The following is an 11,879-nucleotide window of genomic DNA, read 5'->3' as shown; positions in this document are numbered from 1 at the left end:
TTCTCCTTCTCCTTCTCCTTCTCCTTCTCCTTCTCCTTCTCCTCCTCCTCCCTCTCCCTCTCCCTCCCCCCCCTCCTCCTCTTCCTTCTTTTAATACTCACCTGAGGATATGTCTTTTATTGATTTTTTAGCACATGTGCAAACATTAATCAGAACACAACCTAGGTATGTGTTCTGACCGAGAATCAAACCCTCAACTATTTTTGGTTTTTGGTATACAGACGATGCTCCAACTGACTGAGTCAACCAGCCAGGGTTACACTGCTCCACCTTAAAGTTGAGATCAGTGTAGCTTGTGAATCATCTGAAACCAAAGAGTAAAAGCAAATGTTTTTATAAACCAAGAAGAAGGGAATTTTCAGGTGTTGCTATTTCTATCTACACTAATAAAAGAGAAACATGGTAATTAGCGTACGACCGCTACCCTTCCCATTGGCTTATCAGCATATCCTTATGCAAATTAACTGTCAGCCAAGATGGCGGCCGGCAGCCAGGCAGCTGGAAGCGAACATGAGGCTTGCTTGCTCCAGTGACTGCAGACTCCAACATTCCCCGCCTGACTTGCCAGCCTCTGAGCTGCAACTCTAAGAAACATTGTAACAAATATAGAAGCTAAACAAAACCCCAGAAACCAGCTTTCAGGGATCTCAGAGCTGGAGTTATACATTGTTTCGATTATAGAAAGCTCAGCAGCGGAAGCCTCAGAGCTAGAGCCAGAGCTAAAGCTGGCCCAGAATAAAATAAAATAAAGAGAAAAAAAAGGAGCGGTTGGGAGCTTCAGTCAACAACCACCAGCCTGAAAGCAGCCCTCAGCCCCTCACCCAGACTGGCCAGGCACCGCAGTGGGGACCCCCACCCTGAAGGGTGTGTGACCAGCTGCAAACAGCCATCATCCCCTCATCCAGGCTGGCCAGGCATCCCAGTGGGGACCCCCACCCTGATCCAGGACACCCTTCAGGGCAAACCAGCCGGCCCCCAGGCCTCTATCCTATATAGTAAAAGGGTAATATGCCTCCCAGCACCAGGATCAGCGGAGCCGCGAGGCCTCCTGGCACTGGATCAGCGTGACAGGGGGCAGCACCCAAACCCCCTGATCGCCATGCGGCTCTGTGTGTGACAGGGGGCGGGGCCCCAACCTTCCTATCCGCCCTGCTCTGTTCCTGACAGGGGAAGGCGCCCCAACCCCCTGATCAGCCCTGCTCTGTGCCTGATAGGGGGGAGCTCCCCAATCCCCTGATCGCCCTGCGGCTCTGTGTGTGACAGGGTGCGGCGCCCCAACCCCCCCTCCCACAGGCCCTGCCTCTGTGTGTGACAGGGTAGAGCCATAACCTCCCCATCGGCCCTGCCCTGAGTGTGACAGTGGCTGTGCCCCAACCCCCTGATCGGCCCTGCTCTGTGGGTGATAGAGGGCGGCACCGCAACCCCCCACCCCACGGGCCCTGCTCTGTGTGTGACAGGGTAGAGGCATAACCTCCCCATCGGCCCTGCCCTGAGTGTGACAGTGGCGGCGCCCCAACCCCCTGATCGGCCCTGCTCTGTGGGTGATAGAGGGCGGCGCCCCAACCCCCTGATCTGCCCTGCTCTGTGTGTGACAGGGGGCGGTGCCCTAACTTCCCTATCGGCCCTGCTCTGTGCATGACAGGGGGGAGCTCCCCAACCCCCTGATGGGCCCTGCTCTGTGCATGACAGGGGGCAGCGCCCAACCCCCTGATTGGCCCTGCTCTGTGCGTGACAGGGTATGGAGCCCCAACCCCCCTGATGGTCCCTGCTCTGTGCGTGACAGGGGCCAGCGCCCCAACCCCCTGATCAGCCCTGCTCTGTGCATCACAGGGGGTGGCGCTGCAACCTCCCCATCGACCCTGCCTTGAGTGTGACAGGGAGCGGTGCCCCAACCCCCCAATCGGCCCCACCCAGAGCGTGACTGAGGGTGGCATCACAACCTCCCAATCTGCCCTGCTCTGTGCATGACAGGGGGCGGCGCCCCAACTCCCCAATCAGCCCTGCTCTGAGCCCAACCAGGGGCTGCACCTAGGGATTGGGCCTGCCCTCTGCCACCCAGGAGCAGGCCTAAGCCAGCAGGTCATTATCTCCTGAGGGGTCCCAGACTGCGAGAGGGCACAGGCCGGGCTGAGGGACCCCCCCTTCCCCCCCCCCCAAGTGCACAAATTTTTGTGCACCGGGCCTCTAGTATTATTATAATACTTTCTCCAAACTAATAAGATTTTTTAAATTGTAATAAGATTTTTTAAATTGTAATAAGATTTTTTAAATTGAGGTGGGATTTACATAATATAAATTTAACTATTTGGAAGTGAACAATTCAGTGGCTTTTAATACATTCACAATGTTGTGCAAGCAACACCTCTAGTAATACAGAATTTTAATGATAGGTTTCCTTTCTTTCTTCCCTCTTTTCTTCCTTTTTTCTTTCCTTCTTTCTCTCTCTTCCTTTTTTGTTTTTTTCAAATCATGCTATGACAAATATAGAGAACAGGTCAGAAGAAAACTTAGAGAATTCGTATTCCTTTTCATGAATCAGTTCCTTCTTTTATAAACACTGATATTTTTTCTACTATGTTCATTGGACTATTTCTAGACTTTAATACTTTGGAAGTATTCAGAGGGCTTTGGAAGAAAAATAGCTTATAAATAGCATGGTGATATATGCATCCTTTTGATGTCTGGTTAGTTATTACTAGTCACAGCATGTTCTTGATACTTACATGAGCATTATCCATAAATTATCTGGTGTCTGTTAAGAGCTCACCTTTGTCTGTATGCTTTCTGTAAAACTGTAGTTTTACATTTACAAAGTCTATTTATTATTATTTTATTTTTAAATATATTTTTATTGATTTCAGAGAGGAAGGGAGAGAGAGAGAGAGAGAGAGAGAGAGAGAGAGAGAGAGAGAGAGAGAGAGAAACATCAATGATGAGAGAGAATCATTGTTCGGCTGCCTCCTGCATTCTTCCTGCATGTCTACAACCCGGGCATGTGCCCTTGACTGGAATCGAACCTGGGACCCTTCAGTCCACAGGCCTTCGCTCTATACTCTGAGCTAAACCAGCTAGTGCTATTTACTATTATTTTAGTAACTACATATTATATAACTTATTGCCATTTATTCTTGTGAGTTTGTCTCAAGAACATACCAGGCTCTGTCCTGTCTTGTGTCCTCTCAGCGGGTTCACTTTTCCCAAACGCCATCTGTTCTCAACATACCAAATTCTCTCCACACCCAAAAACTCAGGCTGCTTCTGTGAGGTTCTCACCAGCACCTCAAAGTGTCACTGGTTTTCTTCCCCCTCTGAATTTCTTCTTTTGCTCTTATTGTCTGCACCCATGATAATCACTCCATTACATTGTGTCCTGTCTTGTTCATTATCATTTCATCACTTGCTACTCTGGGCCCCATTGCATTTTCCATAAACTGAAAAGATGAAACTAGATGCCCTTTAAAGTTTCTTCCTTTGCTGAAAATTCTCATTATGTATAATAGTTTTTTTCTTCTTGGATTTTAGACTTCTTGAGAGAAATACTAACCTAGATGTGCTATGAGGATAGATACATAAACTTTTTTAATCCCATAAAGTCTCTGTTCAGCATAGTCAGGTGTTTAGTAAATGATTAGCCACTATAAGCATGCACATTTATGTGTGTGTAGAAGTGTGATATGACTCCTAGAAATGATAATGATGTGTTAGATCAAATTAATAGACTTATAGTGTTCAGGTCTTGGAAGTGTCAGTCTTGCTACTTGTGCTGGTTACAACACACAGGATGATGTGTTCCACTCTGGCAGGCCCACGCTAGGGTAGAGATCCTTCAGTTGGATACCAAGTTGGGTAGGCTCTGGAAACCACTAAAGGCATTTACCCTGGATAACAAATGATTAATAGGAGACAAGAACACTGTATTCAAATGTTTACAGATATAGAATGAGAAATAATTATTCCGGGAGGTCTAGAAGATAAATCTAGGACAAATGGATGGTCTTTCATACAGGGATGATTTCAGCCTAGCATAGTAACAACTTTCTCATAATTTGAGCTATTTAAAAATAGAATCAACCATGCCCAGCTGGTGTGGCCCAGTGGCATTGATCTATGAGCCAGGAGGTCACAGTTTGATTCCCAGTCAGGGCACATGCCCGGGTTGCAGGCTCCATCCCCAGTGTGGGGAGATTCTCTCTCATTATTGATGTTTCTCTCTCTCTCTCCCTCTTCCTTCCTCTCTGAAATCAATAAAAATATATTTAAGATAAAATAAAATAAAAGTAGAATGAGCTACCTGCCTCATTGGGTCTATTAATTGTACAAATATTTATTAAATGCCTACTATATGCCAGACACTGCTTTTGATGTGAACAAGTAATGATAGACATGGACCTGCTGTAATAGAACTTACATTCTAGTGGGGGAGATAAATATGTATGTGTTTTTCCCCACAAAGTGAATAAAATTTCCATGACAAAAATAAAACAGAGAACTGTGAAAGAGAAAATGGGGTGGAAAGGGTTGCTGAGCAAGCATAGATAAGTGGCCAGGGAAAGCGCCTGTGAGGATGACATTTGAGCTGATACCTAAATGACCAGAAGATCTAGCCATGTAATATCTCAGGGAAAGGCATTCCAGGCAGTCGGTGCAGTAAGGGTAGATGTTGGGGGGCCCTCAGCCAATGAACCTGAGGGTTTAAATCTGACGCCCAGTTGTTTGGTCAAACACTAACCTAGATGTGCTATGACAATAGTTTGTAGATGTGATTAGCATTTACAACCCATTGGCTTTAAGTAAAGGAGCTTACCCTCCATACTGTGGGTGGGTCTCCTCTAATCAGTTGAAGGTCTTAAGAGGAAAAACTGAGGTTTCTCAGGGAAAAAATAATTTTGCCTCAAGATTGCAGCATCAAATCCTGCTGAATTGCCACTCTGCCAGCCTGCTCTGCAGATTGCAGACTTACCAGTCCCTACAACTATCAGAGGCAATTCCTTAAAATAAATCTTATATATTGTGTTTATATATATACTATACATAAATAAACACAAATACATACATATATGCACACACATACATGTTATAGTATCTGTGTGTGTGTGTATGTCCTGTTTAGTCTGTATCTCTGGAGAACTCTGACTGATACATATATCTTCTGGGGAGTTTCTGTACTACCTGGAATGAAGTGTCTATGAGTCCACAGCCAATTGAGTGAGTATAGAGAGTAGACACTAATGGGTTATGGTGCCAGAATTATTTAGGGACCAAAAAAGCTGTGGGTGAGACTTTTAGAAAACACGTCACAAGCATTTCTGTGGTCTATTGAATCCTACAGTGTAGTGGGGTAGCCTACCAGAGCAAATGTTTAATAAAAATGGAGAATTCATCCCTTACTCCATCTCTGCATTTAAAAAAAATACATATTTTCTTGATTTCAGAGAGAAGGGAGAGAAAGAGAGAGAGATAGAAACATCAATGATGAGAGAGAATTATTGATCGGCTGCCTCCTGCACGCCCCCTACTGGGGATCAAGCTTGTAACCTAGCCATGTGCCCTTGACCAGACTCGAACTGGGACCCTTCATTCTGTAGGCCAACGTTCTATCCACTGAGCCAAACCAGGTAGGGCTCCATTTCTACAATTTAAAATTGATTTCTACTTAAGAATTTACCTCAGGGAACATTCAGAGAGTAAGAGGTAATTGTGGGAGTTCGAATTAGATCTGTCTATTCTTTGCTGGATCATTTAAAGTAGACATAATTATATTTTTGAGAACAACTTTTATATTTACAGTCCAGGGGATACTCTAGAAATTCAAGGTGGAATACATGATGATAGAAGCCAGCAACCATTTTGATTTATGATCTATTACAAATACCTGTGAAATCACCTGGAAATTATTTTCCTGGCATTTGCACAACTGCTACAGGTCACTGATAAACATTTGTTATTCTGTCACCACTTGCTACTCCCTTCAAATTTAGCAAATGCCTGGTATAACATTTCACAGACTCAAGGCAACTTGTCCTCATCAGAGAACTGAATCTCCCGGGTCTCCTGGCCATAGCTGACAATCATGGGTATATCTTCAATATTTTCCACCAGCAGTGCAAAGTGTAGAAGAATGTCATTACCTACCAAATAGCTGATAGCAGAGTAAAAATTACAGATTACTACGGTAAACAAAAAATCATACATATATTAGCTTGGCATGTTATTAGTTCTCTGTTCTTCTCCATACAAAATACATTTTATTTTTAAATGAATAAACTTGTCTAATATTAAATTGTGCTAGTTAAAATTTGTCAAAATAAACTAAGTCAGTATTCTAAGCTGTGTGCTTATGGATAGGCAGTTTGTAAGCCTGACTTTTAACTTTTGTCCTGAATAAATTCTGAAAGAATACAAAACAAGAGATGTGTGATGGAAGTAGGTATTTGAAGTGTTGGAGTGTCACCTTGTATCTTCCTCCTGGATGTACTAGTCCCATTTTGAGAGGGCTTAGCTTGATTCAAGAATTCCAAGGTCCAGGGAAAAGGTTCTATGATAACAAAATGCTTTTGCTTAACTGGATGCGTTATTTTCCCCAGTCTTCTCCTTTGCACCTTAATGGGTTGATTCTTTTTAAAAAATATATATATTATTGATTTTTTACAGAGAGGAAGGGAGAGGGATAGAGAGTTAGAAACATCGATGAGAGAGGAACATTGATCAGCTGCCTCCTGCACACCCCCCACCGGGGATGTGCCCGCAACCAAGGTACATGCCCTTGACTGGAATAGAACCCAGGACCCTTCAGTCCACAGGACGACACTCTATCCACTGAGCCAAACAGGTCAAGGCTTCATGGGTTGATTTTAAGGAAATTTCTTAACAAGCTGTTTTCTGGTTCACCTTCATTCCTAATTATCTCAGATTGTAAAGCACATATCTCCCATGTTCCCATGCAAGTCTTTCAAGTTATTTAGAACCCCTGAATAAGAAGGAGGCATTTCAGGTACTCTGAGGAGAAGAAATACAGCCTTTAAACCATCTCAAAAGGAACTGCTTACCTGATCTTCACAGAGCACAAAATCTCTGAGTTCAAACCCCCACTCTCACTAAATAGCTATGTGAGTTCTGTAAAATCCATTCTCATGTTCACTATTTTCAGTTTTGTCTGAAGACCATGTCCCTAAACTTACACTATACTACTTAACCCCATCTCTGTACAAGGTTACTGCAAATATTTGTAGACTTTATCATGAACCATCTGTGTCTTTCCTTCTAGCTAAATATCCCTGATCCCTTTAATTCATCTTTATTAAGTATAATGGTTAATTTTATAAGGTCACATGGATAGGTCAAGCATTATAGTTGTTTGGTCAAGCATTATTCTAGAAGTTTGTGAAGGTATTTATAGATAGGAATAAACATTTAAATCAGCAGATTACCCTCTATCCTTCCATTAAGTGGATGGGCCTCATTCAATCAGTTGAAAGCCTTAAGAGGAAAGACAGTTCGCCCAAAGAAAACACAATTTTACCTCAAGACTCCAACAAAGAAATGCTGTCTGAGTTTTCAGCCTGCCCGCCCCGCTCTCCCCCCCCCCCCTGCAGAATTTGGACTCAAGACTGCAAATCAACTTTCGCCAGAATTTCCAGCCTATGGGCCTTCCCTACAGATTTCTAACTTGATAGGCCCCACAATTGTATGAGCCAATTCCTTAAATCTCTCTCTGTCTCTGTCATATTTCTATATCTCTCTATCTCTGTCTCTATCTCTATCTCTATCTCTATCTCTATCTCTATCTCTATATATCTTCATCTCTTCATCTAGATACTTACCTATGTATCTCTTCCTCTGGCAAACCCTAACTAAAACATAAAGCAACTATTTTTTTCTTTTTTTTAACCTCCTTATTGTTTTCTGAATATGTTCTAGATTACTAATACCTCACCTATACCCAAGGTATGATAAGTACAAGGTGGGGCAATATTATTCCCATCTTATCCTATCCCCGTATAATTTAGGGCTTAAGAAAAAGACTTATATAGAGAGAGAGAGCCACATTTAAGTCCCATGTTACTAATTTGTGACTTAAACCAGTTACTTAATTCAATCTGTTTCTTTAAATCTCTATGTGAGGATAATAATAATAGTAATTACATTATAGGGTTTCAGGACATGATAATAAAAAGATACTCCACTCCAAGAAAAGAACCACTTCTTTGGCTTGTGCAACAAGTAATCATCAGAATCAGGTTTAAACCCATGTGGATTGATCAATGACACCCTGCCACAGTAACCAGTAAGCCAACCAGTGGCGGCTCATGTTTAAAAACAGTTGATTAGCAGTAGCCTCACTATACTTCTAAAGGGCAGCCTATCAACAACTGTCTTACTCAAATCACTATGTTTCCAGAGCTAAATACCAACCAACGCATCCCCAATACCTCTACATCTGAAAAAGCAGCAGTCCCTGAACTCCATGCTCGCCTAAACCCTATGTCAGTGCAGCTCTTTGCTCTGCTCAGAGACGCTGCTGCTTATAAGCACAGCCTTCCCTCACATAGCAATGCTTCCAGCTTCTTGTTCCAGGCATTCAGCGGCGGCCGCATCTTTTGACAGAGAATAAAACAGGATCATATACGAAAAACATTTAGCATAATGCCTGGCATAGAGTAATCACTCAATACATGCTAGCTACTCTCTTCACATATAATCCTGTTACTGTCCTCTACAGTTATTTGGCTTTTTTTGCCAGCAAAGGCTGTCAGCCTGGGAACGAGGTTGAGGTAAACACCCACACACAAAATGGGCATGAAGCCAACATCATATTGGGCCTAGAGGTGACTAAACCAAGGACTGGCTGATCAGGGAGAACGATCAAGACAATAGCAGTTCACTGGGAAGGCCTGTGACCATGGCCACCTCTTGTCTAGCCATGCTCCTGTCTGCTTCCTGAGCTGCTGTCTGAGAGTAATCCTATTACACTGTTGAATCCCAGTGTCAGCTAAATCCCAGAGTTCTTTGGATGGGACACTTATCCCATTAAATTTCATCTTGCTAAATTTGGTTCAATGCACTAATATGATTAAAATCCAATATAAGAAGATGCCGTCAAATATATGTGGATGCAGGATATAACAAGGTTTTAGACACATAGACAGGGACATGTTTGCCCTTCTAGTGAAAGGCTCTGCTCTATTATTCTTTTGTGTATGGGATCCTGCTGACAAAGATGGGAACCAGGAAGATAGAATATTTATTTTGTACTTTAAATAGACTTTATTTTTTAGAGCAGTTTTAGATTTACAAAATAATTGAGAAAATAGTACAGAATTCACCTATGTTCTGCACCCAGGTTCCTGTTATTAACGTCTTAATAATGTGATGTGTGGTACGTTTGTTATAATTAATTGATACATTATTGTTAAAGTTCTTATTTTATTCTGACTGCCTCAGTTTTTACCTACTGTCCTTTTTCTTTCCCAGGATTCCACTCAGGATACCACAGTACATGCGGTTTTCAGGTAAGCCTCTTTAGGGTCCTCTACACTGTGAGCCTCTCAGGTTTTCCTTGTTTTGATGACCTTCACAGTTTTGAGGAGTACTCTTTTGTAGAATGGTTCTCAACTAGAATTCATCTGTTGTTTTACTCTTGCTTAGGTTGGGATTCTGGTTTTGTGGGGAGGAAAAGCACAGGGGTGAAGTGCCATTTTCATCACATGATATCAAGGGTACATACTGCCCTAGCCGGTTTGACTTGGTGTATAGAGCGTCAGCCTGCGGACTGAAAGGTCCCAGGTTCGATTCCAGTCAAGGGCATGTACCTTGGTTGCGGGCACATCCCCAGTGGGGAGTGTGCAGGAGGCAGCTGATCGATGTTTCTCTCTCATTGATGTTTCTAACTCTCTATCTCTCTCCCTTCCTCTCTGTAAAGAAATCAATAAAAAATATTTTTAAAAAAGGGTACATACTATCAGTATGACTTATCACTGTTGATGTTGACCTTGATCACCAGGCTGAGGTAGTGTTTGTCAGATTTTCTACTACTATAAAGTTACTCTTTTTTCCCTTTCCATACAGTACTCTGGAAGGAAGTCGCTATGCACAGCCCAACGTAAGGAGTGGGTGCCGGAAGCCAATTCCAGCATGTCAGCAGGGCTGAATCATCTGGAGATGGCTGAGGGCATTTCCCCAAACCTGAAAAGGAAGCATAAAATGATTGCTTGCTGCCAGACAGCTGAGGGCATCTTAATCTACATGTTATTGCCTCCTACTGGCCAAACACCTGAACAGCCGTAGGCAATTCTTCCAATTTGACAATGGATTCTGTATACTAAACCCTGGCCTTTGATGTATATCTACTTTGCCTTAGGACAATTTGTGTTAATAAATAGCAAGGGGTCCTGAGACAAGGAGAACTTAGTTCCTTTAGCTAAGTCTTCTCTGACTCCCCAAAATGCCTTTCAAAATTGTTTTGTCTCTGGACTCTTTATTAATTTATACACAGCGCCTTCTCCAGATTCCTGAACCCTTCTAGATGCTGGATCAAGACCACCGGCATTAAGTGGGGAATTATGCTCCATCCCTTTGAAGGTGAGGTATTCCACATCAATTATTTGGAATTATTCTATATAGAATATTTTTCTATTCTCCCTCATTTGTTTAATCATGTATTTATATCAGGATGGACTCATGGATTTTTTTTAATATCTTGGTTTATAATCCAATACTATTTTTTTCTTAACTTGTTCCAGCTTTGGCCATTGGGGGCTCTTTCATATAACTTCTGTGTCCTTTTGACATGACCTCTGTCATTGTGGGGGTTTGTTTGTTTGTTTGTTTGTTTAGCACTCCCTTCCTTTCCAGCTACAAGATGCTCTGGACTCATCCTGTTCACCTGGAAGGAGGAGAGCTGTTTCACTGAAGCCAGGTAAGGCACTGACACACAGGAGCAGGCTCGGTGATGTCTGTCTTACCAAGTCCCACACTGGAGGCTCTCCTCTACTTCCAGACTGACCCCGGGCAGCCTTCAGGGTTCTCTCCTCCATTTCAACACAAGGTCGCAAGTCTCTCAGCTTCAGCAGAGGATGGTGTAAACCATCTGGCAGGGGGTGCCCAGTGGGTAGCCAGTGCAAGACAGCAGGATGATAGGAGTGAATTTCTTGATGAAAGACATTTATTGGAAGCCAATTTTCCAAGCAGCCATTTCTCTGACTTTAAATAAACAAACAAAAAACCCTAAAACAACTTATAAAGTTTATAGCAATTACTATTGGATGGGATTTTTTTTTTAAGTTTTAAGGACTTCTGCAAAATTTTGGGTTTCTAACAGCATCTTGAAGAATATTTAATTTGTTTCTGCCTCAAATGTCTACTGCTGTGTTAGAGGGAATTAGGCAGAAAGGAGATTATTTGCTCAGGGAAGGACAAGGAGCAGAGGTGAAGAAAATTAGGACATTAAATTACATTCCTTACTAATATTTCTTAGTTATAAGAATATACATAATGTCCTGGCTGGTGTGGCTAAGAGGTTAGAGGATCGGCCTGCACACTGAAAGGTCTCAGGTTTGATTCCCATTCAAGGGCATGTACTTGGGTTGCAGGTTTGATCCCTGACCCCTGTCGGGACTTGTGCAGGAGACAAACAATCAATCAATGTGTCAATGTGTCTCTCTCACAATGATATTTCTCTCTCTTTCTCTCCCCCATCTCTCGTTTTCTCCCCTCCCACCCACACTTCCACTCTCTCTAAAAATCAATGGAAAAAATGTCCTCGGGCCTGGCTGGTGTGGCTCATTAGATGAGCATTGACCTATGAACCAGGAGGTCATGGTTCAATTGCAGGTCAGGAACATGCCTGGGTTGTGGGCTCAATCCCCAGTGTGGGGCATGTA

General features: G+C 42.9%; 1 long non-coding RNA gene across 1 annotated transcript in view; it reads left to right on the top strand.

Moving 5' to 3' along the window:
• The window catches only part of LOC111826870, a 59,600-nt gene extending 49,406 nt beyond the window's left edge, over positions 1 to 10,194 (top strand). Inside the window, exons 2-3 of the long non-coding RNA XR_002830306.1 lie at positions 9,472 to 9,509; positions 10,066 to 10,194. This is a non-coding gene — a long non-coding RNA (uncharacterized LOC111826870). The remainder of the gene's footprint in view (positions 1 to 9,471; positions 9,510 to 10,065) is intronic.
• The last annotated feature ends 1,685 nt before the right edge of the window (positions 10,195 to 11,879 follow it).

The sequence above is a fragment of the Myotis lucifugus genome, unplaced genomic scaffold (genome assembly GCF_000147115.1).
Source record: "Myotis lucifugus unplaced genomic scaffold, Myoluc2.0 scaffold_107, whole genome shotgun sequence".
Lineage (NCBI taxonomy): Eukaryota > Metazoa > Chordata > Mammalia > Chiroptera > Vespertilionidae > Myotis > Myotis lucifugus.
Note: the sequence above shows the minus strand (reverse complement) of the source record. Positions and strands in the feature narration are given on the sequence as shown.